The sequence below is a fragment of the Triturus cristatus genome, chromosome 12 (genome assembly GCF_964204655.1).
Source record: "Triturus cristatus chromosome 12, aTriCri1.1, whole genome shotgun sequence".
Classification (NCBI taxonomy): domain Eukaryota; kingdom Metazoa; phylum Chordata; class Amphibia; order Caudata; family Salamandridae; genus Triturus; species Triturus cristatus.
Genome location: NC_140595.1, coordinates 435,806,040 through 435,814,565, shown reverse-complemented (window position 1 = coordinate 435,814,565; position 8,526 = coordinate 435,806,040).

Genomic DNA, 8,526 nt, shown 5'->3' with positions numbered 1-8,526 from the left:
GAGAGGGCATTTGGATCGCTGAGTGGTGGTGATGTTGCCGGATTTTGCAGGCTAGGGGCTCCAGCACTAAAGCGAAAAGCATCGGCGAGAGCGGGCACCCCTGTCGAGTACCTCTGCAGATTTGTATGGGGTCGGAGACGTATCGGTTTATTCTTATGCGTGCTGTCAAGTTCGTGTACAGCATAGTTATCCATCTCTGGAAGATCAACGGGAAGCCCATGCGGACCAGCACTGCGTGGATGAAGGGCCAACCAATAGTGTCGAATGCTTTAGCAGCGTCTAGGAGCACTGCCACAGCTTTTGTTTCCGGATCCAAATAGTGTGCCAAAGCGAACAGTGTGCGTGTGTTGTGTGTGGTGGCCCTGTCTGGAATAAAACCCGATTGGTCAGGTCTGATCAATAGTGGCATAAGCGGTTTAAGTCTGTCTGCCAGCAGACTAGCTATGATTTTTGTATCCACATTTAACAATGATAGAGGTCGGTATGAGTCACATTTATCTATGTCTTTGCCCGGTTTCAGCAATGCAATAAGCAAGGCTTCCCTCATTGACGCGGGCAGTTTTTGGGCTTCATGTGCCGCCCCGTACAAGTTCACTAAATGTGGGGCGAGTAGGTCAGCGTATGCCTTATAGAATTCTGCTACAAAGCCATCTGGCCCTGGTGCTTTATTGTTAGGTAAGCGTCTAATGGTGTCTGTGACTTCTTCCACAGTTACAGGGCGTTCCAAGTACTCCCTATGTCCATCAGCCAGCCAAGCCATTTCTATGTCCTCCATGTATTTCATCAATTCAGCTTGTGACGGTGAAGGGTGTGCCTTGTATAGTGTGCCATATGTGTTCATGAATTCTTGCATGATACCCTTGGTATCTGAGAGCACCTCCCCGGCATCAGTAGTTATGGACGTGATATTTTGTGGTGTTTTGCCTGCGCAGATCTTTGAGGCTAGTTCCCTACCAGGCCTACCTCCTTCCCCATATCTTCTCGCTGTAGCTCGTTTAGACACATAGTGCAACTCTTCAGTAGCAAGTTTAGCATGTTCTGACAGAAGTACCTGGATTTCCCCCAAGAGTTTGGTGTCTCCCGTCTGGGTGTATGATTGTTCCAGTGTGCGAATGGCTTGTTCGCGCGTCAGCAGTTGCCGTCGCAAGACTTTGAGAATGCCTGAGGTGGTACTGAGGCAGACTCCCCTGATTGTAGCCTTGAAGGCCTCCCATAACAAACCCGGGTCTTTCGTTGTTGGGCCGTTTAGGTCAAAATAGTCTCCTATTGCCTCCTGTATGGTATGCACGTAGACAGGGTCTCTTAGCGCTGCTGCGTTAAAACGCCAGGCGAAAGGCGGTGGGTCATAGTATGGGACCTCCACCTCCAAAAGCACCGGGTTGTGATCTGATAATGTTCGGGGTAAATGAACAACATCAAGCACCCATGTGAGTATGCCTTGCGTGCCCAGCCAATAATCTATCCTGGACCAACTGTCATTTGCCGCATTTATGTGTGTCGCTGTCGTGACTCCCGAGTTACGCGCCCTCCACAGGTCTACCATATGGAGATCTTCCATTGCATCCCGTAACATTATTCTGGCGTTCCCATGCTGTTCCGTAGTGTGTGCAGCTCTATCTAGCGCATCTTGTAGCGTGACATTGAAATCTCCCCCCCAAATGATTTGAGGTGCCTGCATGCTCGTGATGGTTTCCCATACTTGTCTAAAAAACCCCGGGTCATCAATATTAGGGCCATACGTGTTAACGAGTAAGATCTGTTGCCTTCGAATCCTACCAGCTATCGCCACGCACCGCCCTGCCGTGTCCCTATGAACCTCAGTGACGTCAAAGCCCGTACCCTTTCTGATCAATATGCTCACCCCCCTGGAGTAAGAGGAGTAGTTAGAGTGAGTGACCGATTCAGCCCATTTTGCCCCCAATGCGGAAGTGCCGTTTCGGTCCAAGTGTGTTTCCTGCAAGAAAACAATGTTAATTCGCAGCCTATCAAAGTAAGCAAACAGTTGCCTAATTTTCTTGGGGTTGCCCAGCCCTCTCACGTTCCAGGTGAGTAATTTTAGCGAGTCTCTACGTGACATGTGTAAGTAGAGGGTGATAGATATTCCATGCTAGGTGGTCAGTCAGGTTTCCATATCTGGCGTGCACTAGTGTATACCCCACGGTAGGTGAATGTGACAGCGGCAGAGTCTGAGCGCAATCGTTATATATGTGAGAGTACCTTGCCAAGGAGTACGCCATGCCTCTCAGACGCAGAGGTTGTAGTTGGTTAGAGTCCAAGTTCCCCACCCTCCCCCCACCCACTTTAGCCCCCGAACTTTGCCAAAGCCATCCCAAAAGTAACTGTAACATTAACTGTATTGTAGTTAACTTGAAAGTGGGGCGCACCCTCCGGGGGGTGTCGCCAGGTGCACACATCGTCACCCACATAGTGGATGTGGGCGGAAGTCAGAAGTATGAATAGCGAGTTATCTGCCTTTAACCTCTTGTCCCCTCCCCCACCCCGTAGACTATCTCAAGCATGACCTCCGGCGTGATCGTCCATGCCGAGGTGCGCTATGTCCCAGTTGTCCATCGTCCCGGTGCACACCCGTGACTTCGCTGTACCACCAACTCTCCTCGCCAGTGTGCACCACCCTGTTCACAGTGGGTTGTCCCGCCCCAAGAGACCAGCGCCACCCAGTGGCTAGCACCGCCGCGCCAGCTGTCCAGTCGTGCCTGTGCATCTCGTGCCCCATCATAACCGCAAGTCTATGTCCGCCAATCTCCTCATTCCCAATGTATTTACTGTACTCACTGCGATAGGGGACATCTCCGTCGCTACCAACCAACTGATTCGGGCAGGGAGTACGCCATCAGTTCTTACTCCCACATTCAGGGGGGTGAGCCGGGCCGCCCGACCTCGCCCCGGTCGCCCAGCATCACAGCAATCGCAGTTTGCGCCGTGGCGCTCAACAGTTAGCATATACCTACAACCGCGTGTAGTGTAGATCTGTCATTCGGCATTGTGCGTGGTCCAGTGTGTCTATTGGTCATTCAACATCGCTGGTGCGATCGGTCCTTCCCCGCGATTCCGTCCTCTTCCCCAGCTTCTTGATGTATTCTTGCGCCGCCTGCACTGTTGGAAGTATTGTCGGTTTACCCCCTGACATGATCCTCAGTTTCGCTGGGTATAGCATCGCATATTCTAATCCCAGATCTCGCAATTTTTTCTTTACGGGGGCAAATTCCTTGCGGGCCAGCTGTACCGCCACAGTGTGGTCCGGGTAAAATTCCAGGTTATTTCCTTGATGCGTGATTTTACCCATTTCCCTGGCCATCCGGAGCGCTGTATCCCTGTCTCTGTAATTCAACATCCTCGCTATTATCATGCGCGGGGCAGCTCCCGGTTTAGGTGGTGGTGCCAGTGACCGATGGGCCCGCTCAACCAGGAAGACAGGTGAGAATTTATCGGCCCCGAAGAGTTCTTTGAGAAGCGTCTCCACATAGGCCTCCATCTTCCCAGTGTTTGTGGATTCCGGGAGGCCGGAAATGCGAATGTTATTCCTTCGGGATCTAGCTTCCTGATCCTCCACCTTCGCTCGCAGGGTTTCCAGCGCTTTGTCGTGCCCACTACACATTTTCAACATAGCCATAGAGTCGTCCTCCGCCTTTGAGATCCTATGCTCCGCTTCCGTCAGTCGTCCATCGTGCTTCTCGAGCTTCGTCGCCATGGTGTCGACCCTCAGCACCACGGAGTCCAGCTTGTTGTTCATTTCTTGCAGGCTCTGCTGGATCGCCTTCAGGACAGCCTCCATTCCCGAGCCCTCAGACGCGTCACGCTCACCTTCAGCCTCCGGGCCAGTAGCGCTATTTTTGCCTTGTTTGCGAGTCTCGAACTGCAGCTTGGATTGGTGCCTGTCCGGTTTACCCATGGCAGACGCCAGTGTCCTGGTGCCGTCGGTCTATGGATCAGCGCGGTGTGTGGCTGTGTTCACGATGGCGGCACGGCGGGCGGGCGGACGGGGCAGCCAGCACATCCGACAGCCAGCCAGTGGCTACCGACTGCTCGCCCCGCCAGCCTCGGCAACCACTATCAATGCGTTTCGTCCTCTCTGACACACGGAGGTGTGTAGGCCAGTGGTGGTGCCCTCCAGATCAGCACGGCAGCTACCAGCCACGCGGCGCCTTTAGATGTCGCTCCAGGAGGGACAGGGCACGCACCTTTCGCCAGCCAGCATCTGCGTTCCTGTCTCGCCGGTGTCACTCCTGTCCCCCACTCACCGCGGAGATCGCCATTCCACCATGTTGGCGCGCGCGCCCTCAGGCATCATCCACACCTTATTTTGCCACTGGACATCCGTCGTGCATCTGTCACGCTCGACGGAGCGAAGACCACCCAGCTCTCGTACACCTTGCGTCACGGGCATGCAAGTGAGCCTCACCGCCAGTTCGTGGTCGTCAGCAACTATATTGTGTGTCCGCGTTGTGTCCTCTCCCCAGGGCACATCTATCGCGGGCACCAGCGCTTCGATATCGCCGTGTATACCTCGTCAGATTCTAGCAGTTGAGGGCCTTTTGGCGGATCTCCGTAAGCGGCGGCAGTCCCCGGCAGTGGGCGCGGCCATCTTGAGTCGGCTCTCCGGTCGTGTGTGTGCTCGCCGTTTCTGTTTCCCGGGGCTCACCCATTATCTTCAACAGCGCTGTCTTGTCGGCGTTTCCCGTTGTACACCACGGCAGATCCTGGTTGCCGAGACCCGGCCGTCAGTCGCTCAGAGGTGGCGGTACTCCCCGGGAGCAATGGCAGCCATCTTGAGTTGGCTCTCCGGTCCCGTGTGACTGCGTAGTCTTCGCCTCCCAGGGCTCAAGTACAGGTGTCACCAGCGCTGCGGTGCCGGCATGTCGCTGGGTGTATTTCGGCATATCCCGGTAGCGGGCCGGTGATCGGTCGCTCAAAGGCGGCAGCTCTCCCAGGCAGCGGGCGCGGCCATCTTGGATCGGCTCTCCGGGCCCCGTCCGTTTATCCGTTGAAAATGCCCTGTAGCGCCGCTGAGATAGTCCCCCAACCTCATTTCCTTATGCTCCGGGGCATTGCACAGCCATATCCGCCGTTTTCATTGTCTTTGGGGTGGTTCTTGAGGCCAAAAGGCCGCGAATTGTCCTCCGCCCGGCGGAGCTGCCTTTTCAGTCAGCCATTCCGCAGTGCGCCCTCTAGCGCCCCCCACCAAGCAGATCCTACTTTCCTACACCCCCCCCCCCCCCAAATGCAAGGAAATGGGACTAGCCTTGACCAGTTGAGTCTTAATTTTCTAAGTGGAAATATCTGGAGAGTCCATCTGCATTGGCATGGTCACTCTCACGTCTATGTTCCACTGTATAGTCCATCCCTTGTAGGGAAATGGACCACCTCAAAAGTTTGGGGTTTTCACACTTTTCAGCTGATTTAGCCATAAGAGTGGTTTATGGTCTGTCTGAACAATGAGGCGAGTGCTAAACAAGTATGGCCAAAACTTCTTCAGGGCCCAGACCACATCAAAGGCTTCCCTCTCTATAGCTGACCAATGTTTCTCTCTGGGGGTCAACTGTCTGGCGATAAAAGGTACTGGTTGATCCTGACCCTCTGCCTTTAGTTGTGACAACACAGCTTCTACCCCAACTCAGATGCATCTGTTTGGACAATACATTGCTTGGAGTAGTCAGGACTTTGCAGAATGGGAGCAGTGCACAAGGCCTGCTTAAGATCATCAAATGCCTTCTGACAGCTACATTTCCACTGCACTTTCTTGGGTATTTTCTTGGATGTGAGATCATTCAAGGGAGTCACTATAGACCCATATCCTTTAACAAATCTCCTATTATACCCAGTCAGTCCCAAGAAAGCTCTGACCTGAGTCTGGGTAGTTGGAGCAACCCAGTCCATTATGGTCCAGATTTTACTCTGTACTGGTTGAACCTGGCATCCACCCACAAGGTGGCCCAGGTACACAACCTTTCTCTGCCCTATCTGGAACTTAGTAGCATTGATAGTGAGGCCTGCTTTCTGCAGAGCCTCCAAAACATTCTTCAGGTGGACCAGGCGATCCTACCAGGAGGAGCTAAAGACAGCTATGTGTAGTAATTAACTACTCCAACGTTGATAGTGCTGAATGTAATTTATTCAGTTACAGCTACACAGAAGACAGGAGCACGGTGAAGAGCTGGCTTCTCCACCAACAGCTCCGCGAACTGTTCAAATCATCACTAACAATGGGTTACCTAGCAACACTAACATTCTATAACACAGTGAACTAAAGAGGTGAGATATAACACTATGTCATAAAGATATGCTGCACTATAGACTTCCAGACCTGTGAGAACTTTATTCACCAGCCTTTGCAATGTGGCAGGTGCATTCTTCAAACCAAAGGGAATCACCACAAATTGATAATGCCCACTGGGGTTGAAAATGCTGTTTTTGGTTTGGCATCTCAGCTAGCCTGATTTGCCAATAGCCAGCAGTGAGGTCAAATGTGCTCAAGAACTTGGCTGAGGCCATGAAACTACTTTATACATGAGGGGGGTTTAAGCTTCTAGACTTCAAGCTCTACTACTGGGCTGCTTCTCTCGGACTGATTCGGGGCCTGCTGCTTGGGTTGGTGGCTGGTCCGGCGTCGTTGTCCTATCAGTTAGCTTGCAGTCCATCGGCTGGGTTCATGATTTACAAAACCTCTGATCAGAGGAACTACTTACAGCGAGTTAAGTTCAAGGTAGTTAAAGATATTACTAGGGATTGGCAGGACATCTGCAATACTCTGCCCCGGTTTCACCATTATACGTTGCTATGGGAAAATCCAATGCTGCCCGATATATTTCAAGACACTATTGGGAAGGTGTGGCAAAGATCGGACAATTGTACAATGAACGTGGGTTCCGTTCTTTTACCTCATTAAAAGCTGAGTTTGGACTATTGCAGAGTACTTTTTTTAAGTACTTACAAATCAGGAACTTTTTGTTAGAGGTCAAAAGCTAATAGTCATGCCAAACCCATCGGAAATACTGTCGGGAATATATATGAGCTCCAACCGAGACGCAATTGGCGCTGCTTATCAGAAACTTTTAGCATCAGCTAATGATGACAGTATACAGATAGCTACCAAACTCAGTCTGAGTCTTAGGGTTGAAATAACGCTTGAGGAAATACAGGAGTCAATGGGGGTACTGGATATGGTGGTAACGTCTGTTAATTTGAAATTACAACAGCATCGGACGATCTATATGTTGTATTACACACCATTTTACTATCGTCCCGATTATGTATAGCTAGAGTCTGGATAAAAAATGTGGGTCCAAGCATTAGCGAGGTTTGGGTTCTGCTTTGATAGGTATACGAGATGGAATTCGCTTTGGCCAAGGCCAGAGGGCCTTGTTCCTGGCTCAAATTCAATAGGATCTGGGCTAGTCTTCAATGGGACTAATGAGGTATTGCCATTCTATTATATATGCTCTTTTGTAATGGTTCCAATTCTGGCATATATTTGTTATATAAATGTTAGTTCTTCTATTCCAACTTCTAATACTAATTTTATAGAATTGGAAAATTGTCGGTATATTCTCTTTTGGAATCATGTGATGTTTATATTTCCAACGTTGATGAATGACCTGTTTACAATCTACGTCTTACCTATATTCCTTTTCTTCTGTCTTCTTATTTATCGATTGTACTATACTGTGTTATATTATGGCTCAATAAAATAAAAAAATTCAAAAACTTGGCTGAGGCCACAGTGTCACTAAGCTCATCTGCCCTTTGAATTGGATTAGCATCAGTCCTAGTGACTGTATTGAGTCCCCTATGGTCACCACAGAACCTCTTTTCTCTCTTACCACCCTGGGTGTGAGGTTTGGTACTAGGACCAATGGACTAGCCCAAGGGCTATCTGAGGGCTCAATTACTCCAAATTCTAGCATCTTTTGGATCTCTGTCCTGATGCAATATCTGACATGGTCAGGCTGCCTGTAGATTTTATTCTTAACAGGTTGACTCTCACCTGTGTCCACTCCATGGGTACATCAGGTGATTTGACTGGGGTTCAGAAAAAAATATGCCTGAACTGATTGAACACCATCCTGCAATCAATCTGCTGTTGGTCAGTGAGGTTGCCTGCCAAGGCTACACCATCAACTGACCCATCATGAGGGTTCTGTAAGAGGATATCGCGGAGAGGGTCACTCTCTTCCTCCTGTCCCTCATCAGTTGCCATGAGCAAGCCCATGTCAGCCCTGTCCACAAAAGGTTTGAGCCTGTTCAAACGGAGCCCCCTGTGGGGTCTCCTGGCAGTGCCAAGGTCCACCAGGTAGGTGACCTCACCTTTTTGCGCAATGATAGTGTGGGATCCACTCCATTTGTCTTGGAGAGCTGCTGGGTCACAGCTCCAACACTCACTCCTTTTGTCCTGGCTGGTAAACAGTTAGGACAGCCTTTTGGTCAAGCCAAGCTTTTTGCAATGCTTGACTGGCCTCCAGGTTTTTACAGGCCTTCTTCATGTACTCAGCCATCCTGGAGCGGAGACCA